Source organism: Lethenteron reissneri, chromosome 41 (assembly GCF_015708825.2).
Source record: "Lethenteron reissneri isolate LAM-NWPU_2019-01 chromosome 41, ASM1570882v1, whole genome shotgun sequence".
In the NCBI taxonomy this organism is placed as follows: domain Eukaryota; kingdom Metazoa; phylum Chordata; class Hyperoartia; order Petromyzontiformes; family Petromyzontidae; genus Lethenteron; species Lethenteron reissneri.
The window spans coordinates 6,431,699-6,458,077 of record NC_083819.1 but is presented as its reverse complement, the minus strand read 5'-3'; the positions used below and the strand labels follow the sequence as shown (position 1 = coordinate 6,458,077).

At 50.9% G+C, this 26,379-nt stretch overlaps 1 long non-coding RNA gene across 1 annotated transcript in view; it reads right to left on the bottom strand.

The window, feature by feature from the left end:
- Positions 1–25,976, bottom strand: part of LOC133352660 (uncharacterized) — a 41,079-nt gene extending 15,103 nt beyond the window's left edge. The window contains exons 1-2 of the long non-coding RNA XR_009756284.1: positions 25,872–25,976; positions 3,538–3,730 (exon numbers count right to left, since the gene is read on the bottom strand). This is a non-coding gene — a long non-coding RNA (uncharacterized LOC133352660). The remainder of the gene's footprint in view (positions 1–3,537; positions 3,731–25,871) is intronic.
- Positions 25,977–26,379: the final 403 nt, after the last annotated feature.

Here is a 26,379-nt window from a genome sequence, read left to right as displayed (position 1 = left end):
ATAGAGACCCATAGACTCGCATAGAAACCCATAGGCTCACATAGAGACTCATAGACTCGCATTGAAACCCATAGGCTCACATAGAGACCCATCGACTCGCATATAAACCCATAGGCTCACATAGAGACCCATAGACTCGCATAGAAACCCATAGGCTCACATAGAGACCCACAGACGCACATATACAACCATAGTATCACATATAAACCCTCACATATAGACTCACAGGCGTACGTACGTACATACATGTACGTATGTTGAACTTCTTTCGCGCCCTACGTAAACAAACAGACTCTTAGTCTCACGAAGACACACGTGACTGCCGCTCCGCGGAATAATTCAATATCTCTATTGCCTCTGCACAGAGCTTTGAGATGCATTATGTTTGAACGGACGAATCCAGGGCCCTATCGCCTATTGTTGAGTGGCTCGTTTTTGCTGGACACAGAGTCGGCGAGGCACCGACGACAGAGATCAGTTCCACTCCCCCCCCCACCCAGCGATGAGAGGTGTTTCTTTTTTTCGGGGGAAGTTCAAACTCGCTCTTCCAACGTCCTGGCAACCACAGCATGCACACAAGTCCCGTTTGTATTCGGCTGTTTCAAACACACAAAGGCACCTACAGCTTTCCGAGTGGCTCAGCAGGGAGGGGGTGCGAGGCGGTGTGAGGGGGAGCGTGAAGCGAGAAGGGGGGGGGGGGCGAGGGGGGGTTTCATAATGACCATGTCAGACAAAAAATCAATCGAGCCGGGGTGAAATCCAATTCCGATCGGCCGGGTTCGCAGCGCAGTGTGCTAACCGCGGCGATACCGCTCCCTGTCATACAAAGACAAAGATCCTCCATATAGCCTCAACAAACTATTGGGTCAAGTGCTGTTAGCGAGCACCTATGAAGACCGGCACGGCACACAAGGGGGTGGGTGGCCAGCACCACGCCCCACCATCTTTGTCTCTTTCGCTGCTGGTGTTTAATACCACACCGCAACCGGCACTCATTTAAGGCTGAGTCGACCTACGGGAGGCCCACGACCGGTTACAACATCCGCCACCGTTATCGGTCCGAGTTCGAAGCGCAGTGCGCTAACCATTGCGCCACCGCTCCCTATTGACCCCTCCCTGTGTACGAGAGACGCGCGCACGCAATCGGGCAACATGTTGCTCATGGGTCCCGAGTTAGATAATAATTGGGGACAGCAACACAAAGGCACCTCGAGTCCCCGTGACTCGTGACAGCGCTGGGCGTAATGAGCGAGGTCACTGTGTCTCCACGCTCCACTGGCCCCTGCAGCATCGCTCGTCACGTGCTGCGAACGAGCGGTTGTTATGAACGCATACATTCCACGTTCCGTCGACGGGGCCGAGTTCAGGGATTTCCCACCGAGCGCACTGTGGTGCAGCCTCGCCATGTGGTAATCAGTTTACCGCCCCCGCCGGCCCCACTCCCGTGTCGGGAATGATCTTGGGATCTCATCCCGCTGTTTCTGCACACACATCAGCAGCGGGGGCAGCAGTAACCAAGCACCATCCTGCACCTTCAAGCAGCAGCTCAGGACTATCACCTGTCCATGCTCTCACCTGTTCAGGCCCTCACCTGTCCAAGTACTCACCTGTTCAGGCACTCACCTGGTTCAGGCTGAGCTCATTATACTTTTTTATGATCTCGCCTTACATTGTACTGTCAAGAAAACAATGTGTTCATAGCAAATATTTAGTGAAACTGCTGCTGGTCTTAAAAAACAAATCTAATCCGTGACGTTTCGGACAACGACAGCACATGTGTTATGACGAGTCTGCTGAGTTTTTTGTTTGTTTGCAATAACATAGAGTACGAGCATCCCCTTTGTTGTAGTGGTAGTGCCTTACGCCGATAATATCTTCACCCCGTGGCAGCCTAGCAGCGATCGGGAAAAAATTGAGTGAGGAATGAAACCTTGGGTATGTATATTCTTGGTTCTTTCGGTAAAGTCACCTAGAAGGGAAATTATAAAATAAAATAAATAAATAAAAAATAAAAAATTTATTTTATTATTTCCCTTCTACGTGACTTTACCGAAAGAACCAAGAATATGAATCCCTGCAGTCACGAAAGCTTTAAATCAAAACTTGGGTATGTGTATGTACTAGTTGTGTGTGTGTGTGAATGATATGAGATCACACACTCCCATATATAGTGCAGCGGTTATCTAGCGCAGCTGCCACACGAACCCAGCCACCCAAGTTCTATTCCCGCTCACGGTCAACACCAGTGACGATTATTGAAACCGGCCCTGGGTCTCCCCTAGGTCGGGTCAGTCTCAAATGAGTAGCTGGTGCGCGTGTGAAAATATCGGCAACTGGGGAGACAAAGGCGGCCGGGCGTGGTGTTGGCCATCTGCTCGTTCACAGCACCTGCCCCAACAGTCTGTTAAAGCGTATAGGGGGCATCTTTGTGTATGATATCTGTATGTGTGTGGGGTTCGGTTTGCATCATATTAAAATGCATTTAATCACCATCGTTCTGCGAGATTCCAAATAATGTAACTTTACTCCGCTGCTGCTCAAACTTCTGCGTCAGCTATCGCTCGATCGAACGTATTCCCCGTCTCTAATTTTATATATACACACACACACACTTGATATATAATGATATAATTATATATATACAGTACACACTCGCTTAAAGCTATAACAGATTATATACTAAAATACGGAGATGTTTATTTCTTTTGCGTGGGATTGGTGGGTCCCAAGTCGATAGTTTTGGATCCGTTCGGGGAAAGGGGCTGACGGGTGTAGAGAGGATCGAGGGCGAGTTGGGGCTGTGTGCGGCAGTGGGTCGGGGTAAGGAGTTGCGGGGCTTGGTGGGGGCTGAGTGGGGATTAGCACGGTTGGCTACGTACGGTACGAAAGAAGTTCAACATACGTACATACAAGGCGCATAAACCATCACGCAAACTCCGGTGATCCTAGCAGCAGCAGCAAGATCAGCGGGTTTTGGCTAACCATCGAACAAAGACCACATCGCGCCCTTTAAGATGCGCTTCTGCGGCCGTCTGGAACGCTCTTCCTTCCGATATTAGGAGACCACTGGGAGCTATGCACTTTTAAATCATCTCGATTGAAAACGAATTTCTTCAAAACTGATTTTTTTTTGGTCTTTAGGTCATCGTCCTTCCACCGCTCCTCCGACTAGCGCCGTCGGCTACGTACGGTGCGACCAAAGTTCAACATTCACGTACATACATCAGCGCGCCACGCTACGAACCTGGCCACTCGGGTTCGATTCGCGCGTCCGACACCAGCAACAATGATCTGAAGAGGTCTTGGGCCTCCCTTAGGTGGCCTCAGCCTTAGAATGAGTACCTGGTGCAATGTGTAAATATCGCCATGTGTTGGAGGCCGTGGTGTTGGCCACAATTCCCTTAAGTGTGCCGAGGCGGCCTTCATAGGTGCTCGCTAACAACAGGGGAGGGGAGGGAGGGGAGGGGGAGGTTTTTCTTTGTCTTTGGGGGGTGTGGGTGGATGGAAATGTTCCTGAAGGATCAGTTTCGCGTGCACCTCGTTTTGTTGTTGTTGCTGCTGCTGCTGGAGCCGATCCGTGGGCCGCCAGCAATTGCCTCCCCCCTCCCCTCAAGGGATGAGACTTCTTGTAACCTGCAGCACTTATTTGTTCGCTTCACGGTTGCGTGCAGTGAGAACGGGGCCCGGTGCTCGCGCCAGCTGCTGCCGCAGCAGCTTTTGCTCTGCACGGCTCCGACCATCGGGAGTGGGTGGGTGGGTGGGTGGAACACGCATCGAATGAAATTGTATATTACTTTATTTTTTTCGGGTGGTTGATATTAAAACAGATTTTTTTTTACATATATAACAATATGTTGGTGCGGTTGAGAGAGAGGTGGGGGGCGGGGAGGGTTTGAGATTTTATTTTTTTAATAATAAGTATGAAATCGAGTATGACCCGTTGGCAGGCGCGCGCGGGTCCCAGGGGCGATTTAATAAATTTGCATTGGGAGAGTTGCGCAAAAGCAAAGTTCACGAAACGCGACCTCGCTCCCCAGCCCCACGTCTCTCTCGTCCCCTGACAGCTGACTCGGGAAAATCAGAAAGAGAAGTTGCAGACGCGGCCTGTTCCAATTCTTCACGGACTTACAGTCTTGAAGAAATTTGTCAATAATAAGAGCAATGAAGCGTGATGCCCCCCCCCCCCACTCCAAATGTCTTTGCGTGGCGCCTGTAAGAGAGAAAACCCCGACGATGACGGCGCAGCATATAAGAGATTGGTGCCAGAAATATATGGCCACTACTTGGGTACAAGACAGAGGAAATTGTACGAAATGAGCAGTGGATACCTACGGCCTATCAGCCCACGGATCGTGATGCCGATGATGTGACGTCGTAGGTGTGAGACCTACTCAGGCCAGGCGCCTGTGGGATACTGGTCATGCAGGGTAGATGGTCTTGGAGGTCCCTGCATGTGCTACTCTACCGCTCCCCGCTACAAAGACAATGATCCCCTATACATCCTTAACAGACTGAAGAGGAAAGTGCTGTGAGCGAGCACCTATTAAGGCCATCACGGCACACGAGGTGGTGGGTGGCCAACACCACGCCCGGCCGCCTTTGTCTGCCGAGTGGCGAAGTTTACACATCGCACCAGGTACTCATTTGAGGCTGAGTCGATCTTGGGGAGGCCCTGGACCGCATCAAAAGTTCTCCATTCGTATTGTTCATGAGCAGGAGTCTAACTCGGGTAGCCAGTGTCGGATCACAATGCGCTAACCACTGCGCCATCACTCCCCACTTACATACAAAGCCTCCCCCGTGGAGCCTATACAAACTGTTGGGGCATAATTCCCGGTGCATAACACACACACACACACGCGTATACACACGACTTATAATAAAAAAAAATCAGTTCTGTATAAACACACAACTTGACAGGAGGATAAATATGCTGCAGAAATTGCACGTCTCTTCCTATTTGAAACACTGCGGTCAAACTGCCCCAGAAAATTGCTCTCCACAGAATTGGTCTCCCAGACGAACCATATCGTTTCATCCACACGGTGTTCAACCACCACCCAGCAGGTCACATCAACTTACTCACCCTCTCACGAACCCAATCAGTTACCCACCCACCCATTCAGTCACCCACCCACTCATTCACCCACCCACCCACTCACTCACCCACTCACCCACTCGGTCACCCACCCACTCAGTCACTCACCCACCCACTCACTCACCCACCCACCCACTCACTCACCCACTCACCCATTCAGTCACCCACCCACCCAGTCACCCACCCACCCACCCACTCGGTCACCCACCCACCCACTCACTCACCCACTCACCCACTCGGTCACCCACCCACTCAGTCACTCACCCACCCACTCACTCACCCACCCACCCACTCACTCACCCACTCACCCATTCAGTCACCCACCCACCCAGTCACCCACCCACCCACTCGGTCACCCACCCACTCACTCACCCACTCACCCACTCGGTCACCCACCCACTCAGTCACTCACCCACCCACTCACTCACCCACCCACCCACTCACTCACCCACTCACCCATTCAGTCACCCACCCACCCAGTCACCCACCCACCCACCCACTCGGTCACCCACCCACCCACTCACTCACCCACTCACCCATTCAGTCACCCACCCACCCAGTCACCCACCCACCCACCCACTCGGTCACCCACCCACTCAGTCACTCACCCACCCACTCACTCACCCACCCACCCACTCACTCACCCACTCACCCATTCAGTCACCCACCCACCCAGTCACCCACCCACCCACCCACTCGGTCACCCACCCACCCACTCACTCACCCACTCGGTCACCCACCCACTCAGTCACTCACCCACCCACTCACTCACCCACCCACCCACTCACTCACCCACTCACCCATTCAGTCACCCACCCACCCAGTCACCCACCCACCCACCAACAACAATACGTATGTTGAACTTCTATCGCACCGTACGTAGCCAAGCGTGCTCATCTGAGGTGCGGGGGAAGGACAACAAACTAAACTCAAATTGCAACAACAATTCATCACATTCGTCAATGACACTCTGCCGGGCATCAACGTGCAAAAAAGGTAAAAAAAAGTAAATAGGGGAAAACCTTTCGGGCAAACGACCCTCCTTCATAGTAGCATAGAGACATCAACATTACAGCGGGGTCACACTCGCCCCCCCGTGTTCTGCTGCTGGACATGTGGTTTTGATTCGGCGCCACGGAGCCGGGCTTGCGTTCCCCCCGCTCCCATTCACGATCGGCGTGCATGCACGAGAGTGGGGCGCGTGATGTGTTGATGCAGCGCGCGGGCTTGTCTATTAAACAGCGCCTCGTTGGCGTCTCGTAAATTACTGTCGGTGGAAGGTGGGCGCCAGGGAATTCAACACCCTCGCCCCTACGCCCTCGCCCCAGTGCCGGATTAAGCTAGTGCGGGGCCTCTAGCATATGTTACAAAGGGGCCCTAAATGTAAAAAAACACGTAAATATTAAAACATACATTTTTTTACTTGCATAGTAAAGTAATTGTATTTTTTAATTTGCTATACAACCAGATAATACGACAAATCGCTAACCTTAAACACCCAGTCGTTCATAAAAGTTGAAGACAGTATAGTACTATAGTAATAGAGCAAGTGCAGGGGCCCGTAGCATATGTAGCTACTTTTGCTCCTAGGATAATCCGGCACTGCCTCCCCCTTTCCATAACCCACCACCCCAACCACACAAACCACCCCAACCACCCGCTCGCCCTCCCAGGCCCACATCCCTACCCTTCACCTATAGTGAGAGCACCTATGTGTGTGTGCACCGCAATCATCGTGAAGGTCTCAGCCCCGTGTGAAGCCAACTGCCACGACGGAGAGGCCTCCCCAGACCGTGTCGGGTTGTGCGGCGTTATTTTGACCACACTTCACTCTGACGCTGGTCAGTGTGGGTTGGTTGCAATCGTGGGGGGGGGGGGGGGGTAGAACCAGCACGCCGGTGACGCTATCATTCGCCGCTGATGTTGACCGTGGCGTGGAATTGAACGCGGTGTAGTGCTGTAACGCTGCCCACTTGTGCCACCGCTCCAACGCCAATGCGTGCTACGATGATTGTACCCACAGGCAGCCCCCTCCTCCTGCCTGACGCCCGTCTGTTGTTGGCGAGAAACGCCGTGGGTGTCTGCGTCACTGGCTCGTTCACGCCACCGGAAACATTTCAAGTCCCAAGGTTCCGTTTAATTCACCAGAATAAATTTTTTTAAATGGGGATAATTAAAATGTCGAGGACAGTGTGGGTCAAAAAAAGTTTGATTCCATTATCGTAAAACGATTACTGGAATTTCCCAACAATAGTGACCCCCCCCCCCCCCAGATTATTTGAATTAATTCACGTAATAATTCGTCATATTATGGGGTTTACGCAGCAATTGGTGACTCGGCCGAGACCATCACCAAACTCTGGACATGTGAAAAAAAACGTTATAGCTCATCGGATTCCTCCAGTAAAAGTAAATATTCTTATTCCGAACTCGCTGCACCGAATAGGTCCGGATTGATGCCTCCGGGCAACGGAATCAATCCCGCAATCCAAACCCACAATTCTCAACTCTGCGAGCCTCAGCTTTCTCTGACCTCCCAGCCACCCCGCTCACCTCAGGAAGAAGGTCTGGCTGTTGTGTAACGCAATCGCAGCCATACGTTGGGAGGAGATTGGGGGGGTGGGGGAGAGAGCGGAGGGCGGGAGTGCGGGGTAGGGAATTTCTGATTAATAGCCACGCGCAAAAGTCGCGGGCATTCCTAGAGCAAGCGGGAGAGAAGGCTTTGATTGCCCATGGTGATTTGGCGGCAGCTGAAGACTGTTTGTGGCGCGTCTGGCGTAATAATCTTAGAGGTCCCAAAAAGTCAGGCGAGACGATAAATCACCCCGTCCGGTTTAACACACACAAAAAAAAACAATAATGCAGAGGCACAGCTCCGACATTTCTAAGAAAATGTTTTCTCCGCGATTCGTCCGTGACAGCCGGAGATCGGAGCGGAGGTCCCTGAGGTCTGTGCGTGAGAAATGAAATCCCGGCCGCGACGCCCCGACGACTCTGCCTCGGCTGCGTCGAGGGCCGCGTGCTCCCCGCGATCGTTCACATCGGGAAAGTCATCCCGGAGTCGCGGGCCTCCTACGCAGTTGGTTGTTATTTTTCGCATTTTATAAAATATATGGCGCATGCACCCCCCCCCCCCCTCCACCACCCGGTGTCTGTAAACTTATTAATGTCACGTAGGTAAAAAAATTAAAATTAATAAAAGTTAAATAAAAATATTTTATTTAATTTTTATTTTATTTTTATTTTACTTTTATTAGTTTTAATTTTTTACCTACGTGACTTTACCGAAAAAACCTAAAAATATGAATCCTTGCAGTCACGAAAGCTTCAAATCTAGAATTATTCATATTTGGTCACAAAGACGAAGATCAATAATCTCCCCCGCACCCGTATAGCTTCAACAGACTGTTGGGGCAAGTGTCCATAATAGAGGTTTGTTAGGTTAGATCGCGTAAATGTATAAATGTGTCGTTAAAACCCGCCACCACCCGACACAGCCAACTAGTAAGGGTTGTCGTGTAAACCGAACGTGGCCAATTCGTCACTAGTACAGCACCGGTGTGTAGTGTAGTGTATAGTGTAGTGTAGTATATAGTGTAGTGTATAGCGTAGTGTATAGTGTAGTATACTAGAGCAGCAACACCGGTGTGTTGGAGAGCCAAGCCACAACATTTACAATCTGATTACGACGTGTCGCCAGTAATTACAACTAGCTTCATCAGGCGACTGCCAGATTTGTGGCGGGTTTGAACGACACATTTATATATTTACGCGATCTAACCCCAAAAAAACCTCTATTATGGATGATATTAGTCGCGAAAGCCTGCTACGTGTTAAACGGGGCAAGTGTTGTTCGCGAACACCCACGAAAGCCAGCACGGGACTCGAGAGGTGGGTGGTCAGCACGACGCCCGGCCGCCTTTGTCTCCCCAATAGTTGCATATCGCATCAGGCACACGGTTGAGGCTGAGTCGGCCCAGCAGAGGCCGAGGACAGGATCGGATTTCCGTCATTGGTGTTGGTGGCCGTGAGCGGGAATCGAACTCGGATCGCCCGGGTTTGTAGCCCAGCCACTAAAACCCCCACTCTACCGCTCTCCACGGATGTGTTGAAGATGTGTTGTTTTCGCACCACTACCATCGCGGAATCACAATTCCTTTTTTTTTCGATTTAAAGCTTTCGTGACTGCAGGGATTCGTCTTCTTGGTTCTTTCGGTGAAGTCACGTAGAATGGAAATAATAAAATAATAAAAATAAAACATGATAAAACATAATAATTATTTTATTATGTTTTATTTTTTTTACCTTATTATTTCCATTCTACGTGACTTTACCGAAAGAACCAAGAAGACACCTTTATATATTTGCACGTGCGTAAGCCAACACGTTTCACATCCACAAGTGTTGATGGTGGGTTGTGATGGTGACGAGTAGGTGGCGAAGGTGAGGATGAGCAAGCGATGGAGGGTAGGCGGAGAAGATGGAGAGATGGGATAGAGAGGTGGGGAAGATGGAGAGGAGAGGAGGTCAGGAAGATTGAAAGGATGCGAAGCAGAAGGAGAACATTGAAAGGATCGGCGGGAGAGGAGAGGAGGAGGGGATGGGGAGCGTTAGCACCGATGGGGGGGGGGGGGGGGTGAAGGTTTGGAGAGTCGAGAAGGCCCTGGCAGCGGCGGTAATTACCCTCGTGCAAGGCGCAAGGCGGGCACATCATCAGCCGGTGACACCTCTGGGCCAGATGTCAGCTTCAGCTTCCGCCGGGAGGAAATTATTGAGCGGCTCTTTCTCGGGGCCCCGCTGTTGAACCCGCGCAGGATTTGCCGGGTTTGTCCTGGGTCAGCGGGCTTCTCTGTCCGCACGAGAGACCCCGCTCCGCCTGCACCCACCACGTGCCCCTTAGCCCGTGAGCCACGGGGATTGGTCGGTACCACCTGCGGTGGCAGTGTATTGGTAGTGTCCACCGTGGGCAGTGTCCACCATGGGCAGAGTCCACCATGGGCAGTGTCCACCATGGGCAGTGTCCACCATTGGCAGTGTCCACCATGGGCCGTATGCATCATGGGTAGTGTCCACCATTGGCAGTGTCCACCATGGGCAGTGTCCACCATGGGCCGTGTCCACCATTAGCCGTGTCCATCATGGGCCGTATGCATCATGGGTAGTGTCCACCATTGGCAGTGTCCACCATGGGCAGTGTCCACCATGGGCCGTGTCCACCATGTGCAGTGTCCATCATGGGCAGTGTCCACCATGGGCCGTGTCCACCATTGGCAGAGTCCATCATGGGCCGTGTCCATCATGGGTGCACACTGTTCGTTTCATTTTCCGTAGATGTTTGCGTCACTTTTCTCCAAAAGTAAATCACGAGTTATGTACGGTTTCCCTTTAATGGGATCATTCAGACGCTGTTTTTCCGACAGACCTGTTCTTCACCTGAGGACGGCTGCTTGCGTTGTGGCCGAAACGTCGTGAGAATTATTTTATTATGTTTTATTTTTATTATTTTATTATTTCCCTTCTACGTGACTTTACCGAAAGAACCAAGAAGAGGGATTGTTCTCATCAGAAGCTATCGCGTGGATCTTGCTTTCATGCACATTCGGTACGCGGAGATAACACGCGTTGAGAAAATAATTGTTCGCATGGCACCGAGAGACATTTTGGGGAGCATTGGCTCACGACTAACGACCACCGCAATCCAGAGGTCCCGCATCGATTCGATTTCCCGGCGCGGCAGATGCAACAATGGGCACGTTCCTTAACCCCTCCGCCACGACCCCACAAAGTCGCTTTGTCGCCACGTGCTCTGTTCGCCCAGCAGGAAACATGTTCATCGACAGCAGTCGCGTCTGGTGGGGTAAAGTGTGGGCACTCCCACCCCATCCCAAGACGTCTGTCTGGGCACGTGTGAGAGCGTGTCTACGTACGAACCACGTGTGTGCATATGCACGCGCAGTGTGCAGTCACGCACACGCCCTCTTAGTTGTAAGTGCATATGCAATCATTTGCGTGTGTGCATTGCGGGGTGGGGAGTGGTGGCGCGGTTGTTAGCGCACTACGCTACGAGCCCGGCGGTCAGAGTTTGATTCCCGCTGACGGCCAACTCCAGTAACGAATATTTGAGCCTGTCCTGGGCCTCCCCGAGGTCGACTCAGCCTCAAATGCGGTGTGGAGTAAACCTCGCCACTGGGGAGACAAAGGCGGCTGGGCGTGGTGCAATCTACCCACGCCTTTGTGTGCCTTTTCCGGCCTTAACAGGTGCTCACGAATAGCACTTGCCCCAACAGTCTGTTAAGGCTACACGGGGTATCTTTGTCTGTGTGTGTATATACAGTCAGGACGCGAAGTACGTGACACAGATCATGCGTTCTACATTACCGTGTTTATTTGCTCTGCAATCAATGGCGCGTTTTCTTCTCCGTCCTTGGAACAAACACACACAGAGAGAGAGAGATCGACTCCCTTTCTTGTCAGATATTCATGGCCTCATTTAGGGGGAAGTTAGGAGAAAAAACTGAGCGTGTTTCCCGGGCGCAGAATTTCAGGTTTGGCCAGCCCACGAATTTGTTTGTACCTGTATTCATGAATAAAAGTGGTGTTTTATTCGGAATTGTATTTATAGTAAGGTGAGTGGGGGGGGGGGGTGTGCATTGAACAGAGTATGGTCTGAACAGGTGAGAGTCTGAACAGGTGAGAGTCTGAACAGGTGAGAGTCTGAACAGAGTATGGTCTGAACAGGTGAGAGTCTGAACAGGTGAGAGTCTGAACAGGTGAGAGTCTGAACAGAGTATGGTCTGAACAGGTGAGAGTCTGAACAGGTGAGAGTCTGAACAGAGTATGGTCTGAACAGGTGAGAGTCTGAACAGGTGAGAGTCTGAACAGAGTATGGTCTGAACAGGTGAGAGTCTGAACAGGTGAAAGTCTGAACAGAGTATGGTCTGAACAGGTGAGAGTCTGAACAGGTGAGAGTCTGAACAGGTGAGAGTCTGAACAGAGTATGGTCTGAACAGGTGAGAGTCTGAACAGGTGAGAGTCTGAACAGGTGAGAGTCTGAACAGAGTATGGTCTGAACAGGTGAGAGTCTGAACAGGTGAGAGTCTGAACAGGTGAGAGTCTGAACAGAGTATGGTCTGAACAGGTGAGAGTCTGAACAGGTGAGGGTCTGAACAGGTGAGAGTCTGAACAGAGTATGGTCTGAACAGGTGAGAGTCTGAACAGGTGAGAGTCTGAACAGGTGAGAGTCTGAGCAGAGTATGGTCTGAACAGGTGAGAGTCTGAACAGGTGAGTGTCTGAACAGGTGAGAGTCTGAACAGAGTATGGTCTGAACAGGTGAGAGTCTGAACAGGTGAGGGTCTGAACAGGTGAGAGTCTGAACAGAGTATGGTCTGAACAGGTGAGAGTCTGAACAGGTGAGAGTCTGAACAGGTGAGAGTCTGAACAGAGTATGGTCTGAACAGGTGAGAGTCTGAACAGGTGAGAGTCTGAACAGGTGAGAGTCTGAACAGAGTATGGTCTGAACAGGTGAGAGTCTGAACAGGTGAGAGTCTGAACAGGTGAGAGTCTGAACAGAGTATGGTCTGAACAGGTGAGAGTCTGAACTGATGGATAGCCTTGAGCTGCTGCTTGAAGGTGCAAGATGGTGCTTGGATACTGCTCCACCAGCGGACTTTGGACACTTCACTTGGCCTCGAAGCGCACCTAGCATGGCACAAGCGCCGTGGTGACCTCACCGCTACCTGGTGATGAACGGCTGCTGTTGTTGTTGTTGACAGAGAGCTCCAGACGGCTGCTGTTGTTGTTAAGAGAGAGCTCCAGACGGCAGCTGCTGTTGTTGTTGAGAGAGAGCTACAGACGGCTGCTGTTGTTGTTGTTGAGAGAGAGCTACAGACGGCTGTTGTTGTTGTTGAGAGAGAGCTACAGACGGCAGCTGCTGTTGTTGTTGAGAGAGAGAGCTCCAGTCGTCTGTTGTTGTTGTCGTTGAGAGAGAGAGAGAGAGCTACAGACTGCTGTTGTTGTTGTTGAGAGAGAGCTACAGACGGCTGCTGTTGTTGTTGACAGAGAGCTCCAGACGGCTGCTGCTGTTGATGTTGAGAGAGAGCTACAGACTGCTGTTGTTGTTGTTGAGAGAGAGCTACAGACGGCTGTTGTTGTTGTTGAGAGAGAGAGAGAGCTCCAGACGGTTGTTGTTGTTGAGAGAGAGCTACAGACGGCTGTTGTTGTTGTTGTTGAGAGAGAGAGAGCTACAGACGGCTGTTGTTGTTGTTGAGAGAGAGAGAGCTACAGACGATTGTTGTTGTTGTTGAGAGAAAGCTCCAGACGGCTGCTGTTGCTGCTGTCGTCTGGTGGTGCCGCCACGGGGAAAGAAACGCCGCTCCGCCGGGACAAGGCCCTGGTTCTGTTGCGCCGTGAAGAAAGGCCCCATTGCCTCGAAACGTCGGCTCTTATACATTTATATATATACACACACACCTTCAGATGTACGTCGGAGGCTGCAGGCTTCGTGTTCGGGTTGGACGACTGCTGGCCAAACGAGGGCCCCTCCGTGTTTATTCGCTGGCGGATTCCCACGCGCGCCCCGAGAGACGACGCCGCTGCCGTGGGGGGCCCACGACGCCAGCAGCACCGAAGCCGCGATGGACCCCCCCCCCGTCCCCCCCCCCCGTCCCCCCCCCGTCCCCCCCCGTCCCCCCCCCCAGCGCATCGCCACCGCTGCCTGCAGTAGTCAGGGTTTTAGGGAACTTTTCAGAATTGAAAACAACAAAAAATTAAACATTTTCAACCGCCCCCCCCTCCCCACCGCACTCTCCCCTTCCCTTGGCGGTGGGAGACCGCTTGGAGTTTGAGTTGAGGGAATGATTTGTTTTTCCCATCCGATTTTAATTTTAAGTTTGTGTGTGTGTGTGTGTGTTTCCCCCCCTTGGCCAAATCTCTTAAGTCGAGACTCGAGGGGAATTCATGTTTCCTCGTAAAATAATAATAGTAATAATAATTAAAGCCTCCAACTCATATTCACTTGGGCCACGTTTCACCCAAAGTTTATTTATTTTTGCGAGCGGTGATTTAAATTTAATTAGCCCAAAGTAATAACGTTACATTTGAAAAAAAACCCATAACGGGGATAGATCCTGCCTTGGTGGCATAATGGTTCACGCACTCGACTTTCAATCCGGAGGTCAGAGGTCGCGAGATTTGACCCAGGGCCGCAGCAGTTGAAACAATGCGGCAAGTTTTTGGTTTGTTTTTAAATCAAAATGAGTGCAACCTGACTTAGTTCATTCGGCACGTCACGCGTAGTGGGACAAACTGTGGGTAAAGTCACGTAGAAGGGAAGTAATAAAATAATAAAAATAAAACATAATAAAATAATTCTCACGACGTTTCGGCCACAACGCAAGCAGCCGTCCTCAGGTGAAGACGCTGTCTCCCCGACAGACCCGGTCTTCACCTGAGGACGGCTGCTTGCGTTGTGGCCGAAACGTCGTGAGAATTATTTTATTATGTTTTATTTTTTATTATTTTATTACTTCCCTTCTACGTGACTTTACCGAAAGAACCAAGAAGATGAATCCCTGCAGTCACGAAAGCTTTGAATCGAAATTTAAACTGTGGGTACTCACACTGTCACACACACCTTCCAACACGTGTGGCCGGCGTGGAATCGTACTCCCAGATTACCGTACACTCGATAGAGGAGGAGGTTGAGGGGGGGGGGTGCCTCGGGAGAGCTCCCTCTAGCGGAGGCCCTTCCGCCAACAGTGGCGAGGGTCAAGGCTACACTTTGTAACTTCATACTACGTAAGAAAAAAAAAGTTTTGCTCGCTGGCTGGCAGGACGTCACGTCCAGAGGGACGAACCGATGATCACGTCCAAGGCACGCGCGGGGTTTCTCGCTCGCTAAAAGTGAACCACATGTTCAACAATTGCGCGGTTAATCCGCGAATTTATTTTTTGTTTACTCGGCAGCTTGTCGCGTTCGTGTCGCCGCGTGGCTCTCTGATGATGTGGATTCGGGCTTGGAGCGCGTGCTGTTCGGCGCGACGTCAGACGTTTCGCTCCGCGTGCCAGGAGCTTGCCCAGGAACTGAATGGGGGGTGGGGGGGAGGGGGAGCTCAAGCCCTCCCTTGCGTCTCCGGCTGCTGCTGGGGCTGCGGATCTCGGCTCGCCGAATTTGATTTCATCTGGGTTCGAATCTCCGTTATTCAGCTTCGTGTCCGACCTTTCACTCCACGTGCCGAGAGCTCCTTCGGGAACTGCATTGAGTCGCTCAACTGAGTTCCTGAACAAGCGCCCAGCCCGTGGTGCGAAACGTCGGACATCACGCCCGAACACAACGCTGTTACTCGGAAATGTATTCGGCCAGAAACCCCCCACCGCTCCCTCCCCCTCCCTCCCCCCCGAAAAAAATATATAATGAAATGAAAACGAATTTGCCATATGTTGTTAAATGTCCATCCCCTGAGCAATTTCTCGGTAAAGTAAGAAGTGCCGACCTCTTGACGCTAACAATGACAGCGCACGGAGTGGGACGAAAACCAGAGCTCGCCCGAGACCCCGGTGTCGACTGAACTACGGGGCGCTGGGGACTGCCCCTAACGGCCCCGTCGAGAACACAAATACGCGCATCAGCAGCGCTGTGCGCGAGCACACGCAAGTAAAATATATATATCACGCTGTTCCCCCCCACCACCCCCCCCCGAAAATTAAAACATTACGAGTCTACGTTTCGCGCAGCGGCCTTTATGATGAAGGGAAATTGTCCGAAAGTGTTGGCCCTCCTTCTTGGTTCCACCTGAGGACGGCTGCTTGCGTTGTGGCCGAAACGTCGTGATAATTATTTTATTATGTTTATTATTATTTTATTATTTCCATTCTACGTGACTTTACCGAAAGAACCAAGAAGATGAATCCCTACAGTCACGAAAGCTTTAAATCGAAATGTCGGCCCTCCCTTTAGCTGCCATTCCGTCACCGATCTCTCTCCGTCTCTCTGTCGAAATTCCGAGTGCGCGTCTCTCCGTGCGTTCTCTTTGCGCGGTTGTCAGCTGACAAATTGTGCACCGATTGCGAGCCTTCGTCTACGGGCGAATTTGCGATTCTGATTTAAATTATGTTCCATTGCACGTGGCAGCACTTGCGTGCAGAAGCTCGATGCCAATGTTGTTGTCCGTTGGCCACGCAGAGAGAGGGCTTCAGGAGTGAAGAGTTCGTGTCGTTTCGCTCTTACTCCCGTTGAAGCAGGGCAGGCCACAGTGGGTTTACTGTACCGTCCAGACTCTAAGGCGCTCTTCCCCCTCCATTCCAGCTTAAATAGACGCTCCAAGCCTGGGGTGTGTCATTCAGACTCTGTCTTCTCGACAGACCTGTTCTTCACCTGAGGACGGCTGCTTGCGTTGTGGCCGAAACGTCGTGAGAATTATGTTATTATGTTCAATTATGTTTAATTTGTATTATTTTATTATTTTATTATTTCCATTCTATGTGACTTTACCGAAAGAACCAAGAAGATTGTAGGAGGTGGTGGGCATCGGTCGAGTGAGGTTCAGCGTCTTCGTAGGAGGAATGGCAGAGCCAGAAGGAGGTGCGATTCTATTCTTGGTTCTTTCGGTAAAGTCACGTAGAAGGGAAATAATAAAATAACAAAAATATAAAACAATACGATTCTCACGACGTTTCGACTGCAACACAAGCAATCATCATCAGGTGTGAAATCCATAGCAAAAAATGTAAACGTCGTGAGAATACATTTTTATTTATTTATTTCCCTTCCACGTGACTTTACCGAAAGAACCAAAAATATAAATCCCTGCAGTCACGAAAGCTTCAAATCACAATTTAGGTGCGATGATGTTTATTGTTTGTATTTTTAAATTAAAAATTTGGTTGATTATTTGTATTTTTAATTTTATTTTAATTATTTTTCTATTAACGTGACTTTACCGAAACAACCAAGAATATGAATGAGGAGGTGTTTATTCTGGACATCTGCGTTGTTCCACTGTTCGCCATTATTTGATTGAAAGCATCAATATTTGTTTTCATTCTTCAAAGTAATAATTCGCCTAGTTGTGGAGAATATAAAGAACAACAACATCGATAGGCGGACGATGTCTCCTGCACATGTAACCCGTCTCCACAAACAAACAAAAGCATTTCTTACGCTACCCATTGGACGCATGGCCTGCTAGGAGTGAATAATGCGAGTAAAACTCTGCACCGGTTTCGACACAGAGTGTATCATCAGCAGTGAAATTGTCTTGTTCAACCTGGCCACGTCGCGAATGACAGTACATGAATCCAGCACAGCAACATCACGTGTCAGTACCACCTAAAGGTGGAATCACTTTAGTGATTTTAATTTGGTACGGCTATTGTAGTAGACACAATCGACAGGAAGTACAAGATCACAAGAGCAATGGGCTCGCTAATGCGCATGCATCATGTACGTTGACTCGTTAATCCCCACATCCCCCCCCCGCTTTGCGCAAGAAAAGCACACAAGTGTTGTCAACACATCTACCTCTCTATTTAAGCGAAGAAACAGGAGGATTTCTCCACATATCTGACTTTCGCCTGATTAAGCTAGATGCAATTACTGGCGAAACGTCGTACTCAGATGGTAAATGTTTTGGCTTGGCTCTCCAACACACCGGTGGTGCTGTACTAGTTACGAATTGGCACGTTCTGTTCACGTGACAACCCTTTTGGCGTCATCTGGTCGAACACCATATGAGACTAGGCTCTAAAGAAAGCTGTCTCTGGTGTGGACCTATCAGTTTCAAGGACAATGCATAAATTATCAGAGTATTGTTTTTTTTTTGCATTTGACTGCAAGTATTGTGTATAATGTAAGCATGATTCCTTGCAAAAAGGTGTCAGTTTTTTTGCCAGAAAAAAGGGGAAAACCCTTACTAGTTGGCTGTGTCGGGTGGTGGAGGGTTTAGCGACACATTTATATATTTACGCGATCTAACCCCCCAAAAATCCCGTATTGTGGTTCCGATTAATGCCTGCGACCAATAACAGCGAATTACGTGATGAAAAATGGCAATGAGTTGGGGTTAATAAAGTAATTAACTCGAGTTATCTTTGTACATAAAGCGGTTACGGTTAAGGTAGTGGTTGCTGCCTTAGAGGTGGTACCGATTTCTGCTCTGGTCCTATGCTCCCACTGTATGGACGAAACCTCAGTGGATTCTCGTGGGGAAAATAACTAACAAAAAAAATACCCCCCAAAAAATCGGATGAATTACGATACAAAGAAAAAAAAATATATAATAATCGTAATACCGACTTTGCAACATTCTTCTACAAAGGCTGTTGCTGCTGTAGATTTATGTCTGGACCCTCGCTCACAAATCGGAGCTTCGCGTGCATTATATTATCCCCATACGCACAGTAGCCGTGATTTAAGAGAGCCACGTGCTGTGCTGTGTGGCGGCTGCGAGTCGAGACGTGAGCGCGTGCCCGTGTACATGTGCGCGTTAGGGCTGTACGGGTGATCTCTATCCCCGGAGCGGTGGCGCAGTGGTTAGCGCGCTGCGCTACTAACTCGGGGGCGGTTCCCACACACCGATTCTCGGCTTTCCCCCGAGTTGAAACAGCGTTATAGACGAGTACCCGGTGCGGTGTGTATATACATCAACAACTGGGTAGACAAAGGCGGCCGCTCGTCGTGGTGTTCATCACCTTACACCCTCGTGTGCCGTGCCGGCCTTCATAGGTTCGACTCGCTAACAGCACTTGGCTCCTATCGTCTGTTAAGGCTACACGGGGCATCTTTGTCTTGTACTTTGGTGAACGCTGCCTTCCCACACAGGCAGCGGCGACACAGCGAAACAAACGTGGACCGGATTCATCCTCACGAGGTCTCATCAGCATGGCAGTCATCCGTGCAACCCCATCTGGCATGCGACTTCTGATGGCCACAGTTTGACAACGAATTCAGTGGTTGGTCTGATGATAGCAATAGATGCTGATGATGAATGTATCGATAAACATCATCATTATTAAATGCTGATGATAGCGATAGATGCTGATGATGAAGAATTAATCGATACACATCATCATTATTAATTGATGATGATAGAGATAGATGCTGATGATGAATACATCGATAAACATCATCATGATTAAATGCTGATGATAGCGATAGATGCTGATGATGAATTAATCGATACACATCATCATTATTAAATGCTGATGATAGTGATAGATGCTGATGATGAAGAATTAATCGATAAACATCATTATTAAATGCTGATGATAGAGATAGATGCTGATGATGAATTAATCGATAAACATAATCATTGTTAAATGCTGATGATAGCGATATATGCTGATGATGAATGAATCGATAAACATAATCATTGTTAAATGCTGATGATAGCGATAGATGCTGATGATGAATTAATCGATAAACATAATCATTGTTAAATGCTGATGATAGTGATATATGCTGATGATGAATTAATCGATAAACATAATCATTGTTAAATGCTGATGATAGCGATATATGCTGATGATGAATGCATCGATAAACATAATCATTGTTAAATGCTGATGATAGCGATATATGCTGATGATGAATGAATCGATAAACATAATCATTGTTAAATGCTGATGATAGCGATATATGCTGATGATGAATGAATCGATAAACATAATCATTGTTAAATGCTGATGATAGTGATATATGCTGATGATGAATGCATCGATAAACATAATCATTATTAAATGCTGATGATAGTGATAGATGCTGATGATGAATTAATCGATACACATCATCATTATTAAATGCTGATGATAGTGATATATGCTGGTGATGAATGAATCGATAAACATAATCATTGTTAAATGCTGATGATAGCGATAGATGCTGATGATGAATGCATCGATAAACATCATCATTGTTAAATGCTGATGATAGAGATAGATGCTGATGATGAATGAATCGATAGAGATCATCATTATTAAATGCCGCTACTGCTGTTGCTGATGATTATGATGATGATGCACGTGAAGCTTGCAACCGCAGACTCACCATATTTTTTTCCCGTCTTCATTTCGCTAATGACGGTGGCGTGTGTGCCGGTGCGTGGTTACACCGTGAGGGCTATGAAACGGATACGTCCACATTGCCCTCCGCATCTCTCTCTCTCTCTACACACATGTCGGTGATGTGCACGTCTTCTTCGAACGCTGGGGAGCCGGAAAAGCCCTCTGTACCAGCGTGGACGGCACCCTCGTGTTCACCTTCTGAAGCGCTCGCTCGTCATCGTGGCGTGCGCGATGATCACCACCACCACCACGTGGCTTTTCTTTCGTGTTGTGCGCGGTGCTTTTAGCGCCACAGCGCGTGGATTTGTAGCGTTCATTTTCATTTGTTTGCTGGTGACTTTGTGTATTTCATATCGAAATCGCCTCCAGTGATGTTGCTGCTGGCGGCAATTAAAGTTGTTTAAAAGTCAAAAGTCTCCCCTTTCTCTCTCTCTCAGATACGTCCACGTTCCCGCCTGCATCTCCCTCGCCATCTCCCTCCCCCCCTCTGTGAGTCTCTCTCTCAGATACGTCCACGTCCCCCCCTGCATCTCCCTCACCATCTCCCTCCCCCCCTCTGTGAGTCTCTCTCTCAGATACGTCCACGTTCCCCCCTGCATCTCCCTCGCCATCTCCCTCCCCCCCCCCCTCTGTGAGTCTCTCTCTCTCTCAAAGCTTATTACACAACCCTAATTACCACATCGAAAGAGTCGCCCGCAGGCATGCGGACGTGTGGCCCCTGTCCAAACACGCAATTTAGACAATGATTAATTGTTTAGATGTATCCGAGGAAAATGAGGAGTTGGGGGGGGGGGGTTGGTGGCGGGGGCGGGGGAATGGAGAGCGAGAGGGGAGATTGAAAGGCGTCAGGATGTTGTGGCTGCTTCATGATCCCACCAGGAAATGACTCCACGACTCCCACAAACTCGCCTCCTCCTCCTCGTCCTCGAGTGTCGGTTTTGCTGGGACGGATTCCGCCGTGGAGCAGTGGTTACCGTTTTGGACTTGGGTCCCTGTGTGAGTCTGTGGGTCTCTATGTGAGTCCGTGGGTCTATTTGTTGAGTTTGTGGGTCTCTGTGTGAGTATGTGGGTCTCTGTATGAGTCTGTGGGTCTATTTGTTGAGTTTGTGGGTCTCTGTGTGAGCATGTGGGTCTCTGTATGAGTCTGTGGGTCTCTGTGTGAGTATGTGGGTCTCTGTATGAGTCTGTGGGTCTCTATGTGAGCCAGTGGGTCTCTTTGTAACACTGTGGGTCTCTATGTGAGTCTTTAGGTCTCTATGTGAGTCTGCGGGTCTCTGTGTAAGGCTATCGGTCTCTATGTGAGGCTATGAATATCCATGTGAGTCTATGGGGCTATATGTGAGTCTGTGGGTCTCTATGTGAGTCTGTGGGTCTCTATGTGAGTCTGAGGGTCTCTGTGTAAGGCTATGGGTCTCTATGTGAGGCTATGGATATCTATGTGAGTCTATGGGTCTCTATGTGAGTCTGTTCGTTTCTATATGAGACTGTGTCTTTACGTGAGGCTGTGGGTCTCGATGTGAGTCTGTGAATCTGTATGTGAGCCCACTATATGAGACCCAATGCGAGTCTATGGAATACTGTGGTGGAGTAACGGCTACCAACTCTGGCTCATGGCGCAGTGAATGTTCATCAAACTCGAAACGAGTGTCTGGTACTCTGCGCTGGGTGAGTCACGGGACGCGATCTGCCCTTGTCCATCGTCTCCTCTTGCTCGGGCTCTCACTGCCATGTACATTTTGTCGCGACATCTTTTTGAACTCGGCGGTAGGAATGTGTCAGCGCGCCTGTGCCTTCAGCGTGGAGGCGGTGGTGGTGGTGGTGGTGGTGAGGGTGTAAACATTGGCACTGGGGAGACTAAGCAGATCGGGCGTGGTGGGCACCCACTCACCAGCCTCGAGTGCCGCGCCGGCCTTGTCATTGGTGCTCGCTCACAGCACTTGCCCCAAAAGTCTGTTGAGGCTATATGGGCCAGGGGGAGGGGGCTCTGTCTTTGTCGTGGGGCAGTTGTTAACACACCGCGCCACAAACCCGCCCGACCAGAGTTCCATTCCCGTCTCACGACCAATAACAGCGGCGAGTATAATTTGAACGAGATTCTGAGCCTCCCCTAGGTCGACTGGGCCTTGAATGAGTACCTTGACGTGGTGTGTATAAAACGTCAGCACTGGGGAGACAAAGGCGACCGGGCGTGGTGTTGGCCACACCACCCGCCCTCGCGTGCCGTTGCGGCTCAGCCATTAGTGCCCGCTGACAGCACTTGCCCTCCCCCCCAACAGTCTTGTTAGAGGCTACACGGGGTAGCTTTGCTTGTTGTTTGTCACGCGCGGCCGTCGACTTCCGTGGGGCACTCGAGTTGCGTCTGCGCCTCTCGCTGCCGAATCGCATCGCCCCCCAATCCCTGCCTTGCCCCCCCCAATCCTACCCTGGGCTCGCCCCCAAATCCCTGCCCTGGGCCCCCCCCCAATCCTACCCTGGGCTTGCCCCCCAATCTCTGCCCTGGGAGTCGCCCCCCAATCCCTGCCCTGGGCTTGCCCCCCAATCTCTGCACTGCCCCCCCCAATCACTGCACTGGGATCGCCCCCCAATCCCTGCCCTGCCCCCCCCCCCAATCCCTGCACTGGGATCGCCCCCCAATCTCTCTCTCCGTGGGCCACCTGGCAGATGATGAAGAGCACACTTTGCAATATAATTATTTTGTTAAACTTAACGTTTTATAGATTATACCCAAACATTCCCTCTTGCCATAACGGGGAGGGATGGTTGGCTTGAAGGGGGGGGGTGGGGGGGAGGGAGGGCGGGGGGGGGGCTTTGTGTTGAATCCCAGAGCCCCTGTCGAGTTAGTACCCCCACCACCCTCCCTCCATCCACCGCCGTATAGGAGGGGAGGAAGTTGTGTGCGCAATGCAGTGAACATGGGCGCTTGTTTTTCCTATCGGGCGAGGCTGGGTCGTTTGTTTTGGGGGGGCGGGGGGGGGGGGGTTCTGGCCTAAGAAGCCAAAGCCGCGGCTCGTGTCATCGCTCTGCAAGGTGGCGCCTGACCCGGGCGCTCGGTGTGCGTGGCTGGAGGGGTTTTTATTTGACTCGACGGGGACGGAGGCTGACGCTGTGACCCCCGACCCGCACAGCGATTTGAGGGCTGCTGCTTCTGCTGCTTGCGGCTTGCGGCTGTGGCTGCGTTGGCAATGGTGCAGTGGGACACTGAGGATGCCTTCGTCGTCCAATGGTGATGATCTTGACTTGAAGCTTTCGTGACTGCAGGAATTCATATTCTTTGGGTCTTTCGGTAAAGTTACGTAGATAGGTAAAAAAAAAGAACAAAAAACTACGACGTTTCGATCGCAACACAAACGGTCGTCATCTCCACCTGATGATGATAGCTTGTGTTGCGATCGAAACGTCGTAGTTTTTAGACAGTTTTTTGAACCTATCTACGTGACTTCACCGAAAGACCCGAAGAATAGGAAAATGCTGATGATGTTGGTGGTGATGGTGGTAGCGGTTATAAGACAGTGGGGAGCGGTAGTGTAACGAGCGGTCCGCGCGCTGCGCTACGAACCCGGCGACCCGAGTTCGATTCTCGATCACGGCCAAATATCGGTGACGATTATCTGAACCGCTCATGGGCCTCCCCTAGGTCGACTCAGCAGTGTGTAAACATCGCCACGAGGGATTAAAATATCAAAAAGCGGACGGGTTTGGTGCTGGCCATCGACCACCTCGTGTGCCGTGCCGGCCCTCATAGGTGCGACTCGCTAACAACACTTGCCCCAACAGTTTGTTAAGGCTATACGGGGGATCTTTGTCTTTGGTGGTTAAATGAGATGCAATGCGCAGTTGGTTAAGGGACACCTGCAAAGTCCGGTTCGCGGGCCGTTTCGAAAACTCGGCTACAAAGCCGTGGGCCGCTGCTATTGTTACTCGTAATGAGATAAACAGGGGGGGGGGGGCGACTGGGGGGGGGGGGTGGAGGGGGGGGCTCTGGATGGACGCCAGTTTCCGCTCCGGGGTCTTTGCGCCCACAAAGCGCACGCAGTCATAATTCTTCTTGCGTGTAATTTAGGAAAAGAAAGCGATCCGGGGGGAGCGGAGTAAGGGGTGGGTGGGTGGGTGGCTGTAAGGGTGTAGGAGGGATGTGGGGAGGAGGAGGATGATGAAAAGAGGGGGGGGGGTGGGCGGGGTGTACCGGGGGCGTCGCAGTAGGAGGGTTTGGGTGGAGGGCATTCAGTCACCCCCAGTGAGTCTGGGTCCGTAACGTAAACAAAGTGTGGAAGCTGCGTGTTTGCGTGAGAAGCCGCTATTGAAGAATCAGGAAAATTTCGGAAAAAGAAAACAGGAGCAGTGGGGGGTGGGGAGGGGGGTGGTGGATGAGGGAGAGCGGAGTGAAAGGAGCCAAGCCAAGTTCACGGGGTCATGGTTGGGGACAAAGTTCACGGCCTGCGCCCTGGCTGCCTCTCGCACGCACGCACGCGCACGGCCAGGTCGCTCGCACGCCACTCGCGCTCGCACGCTCTCGGCCCCCCTCTCTCTCTCTCTCTGCCCCTCTCTCTCTCACGTACACCCCCACGTTCTCGCGCACACTCGCACGCGATTCGCGCACGCTCACGCACACCAACGCAGACTCGCACGTACGCACGCTCGCACACTCACATACACACACTCTCACGCCCACACGCACACGTTCACGCACAGCAACGCACACTCCCACGCACACTCCCACACACACCCACGCACACACACTCATGCACCCACGCACACCAACGCACACTCCCACGCACGCTCACGCACACCAACGCAGACTCGCACGTACGCACGCTCGCACACTCACACACACACACACACTCTCACGCTCCCACGCACACGTTCACGCACAGCAACGCACACTCCCACGCACACTCCCACACACACCCACGCACATACACTCATGCACCCCCGCACACCAACGCACACTCCCACGCACGCTCACGCACACCAACGCAGACTCGCACATACGCACGCTCGCACACTCACACACACACACTCTCACGCTCCCACGCACACGTTCACGCACACTCCCACACACACCCACGCACACACACTCATGCACCCACGCAAACCAACGCACACGCACACCCATACACCCTCCCACGCACACTCACGCACACCAACGCACACCTTTGCACGCAATTCACACGAGTGAAATATGTCAAATAATAACATCGATACCGTACACGATATGGCCCTCCGTCTAATCAGGGCAATTCTCGCCGAGTCTCAAGGCGCGTTTTCGGGAGGGTCCTGCTACATTGGGATGTTTGGCCAATTCTTTTGAAATGACCGTTTTCGTTTCACGCGGGCAGGGAAACCTGGGGGACCCCGAAGAAACGCCACGACGTCAAACCGAGCGAGATAACCGCTCAAAGCTCCACCATAGCTGGATCCGAGATACAATTTTGCTCTACTCCCATCGCGGGGCCACCTCGCAGCCTCGCGGGTTCGGGAGTTTTACAAATCCGCGTGTGATCTACTAACCCCCCCCCCCCTTTACCTCCGACGCGTCGCATCGCAGATTCGCGCCGATTGCGCGTTGCTCGCGTTTCGAGGGGGACCAAAACCCCCCCGCGGATCTTTACCCAAAGTCCACCGTCTGTCGATTTCATCCACGATTAGTGAATTTCATGACGGGGGCAATCTTTGCCCCCCTTAGTGGCGCGTGCGTGACGAGCCCGTGGCGGTTACCTTTGGGCCGCAGAGGCGAGCGATGGAGGCGGACAGGAAGGGCCCTCTCGCTCTCTCGCTCGCTCTCGCTCTCTCTCTCTCCATCCCTGTGCCTCGCTCCGCACGCAACGTACGTGGCGTTCTTATCGGTGTCGCCATGTGCCGAGCTGATAAGAGCCCCGCTGAGATTTAACCCCCCCCCCCCCCCCCCAAAAAAAATGGCAGTCGTTTGTTTATTTATTTAGGTGCTTATTTATTTATTCATTCATCTGCCAAAAAAGCCTCGCCGAGTCTCAGGAGTTAAGATTGCTCTTTTGTCAGGAGGGTGGGTGGGGGGGGGGGTCCGGTCTTCTCTACGTTGGGAATCTTCTTGGTTCTTTCGGTGAAGTCACGTAGAATGGAAATAATAAAATAATAAAAATAAAACATAATGAAACATAATAAAATAATATAAGATATTATAAAAAATATTTAATTATGTTGTATTTTTATTATTTAATTATTTCCATTCTACGTGACTTTACCGAAA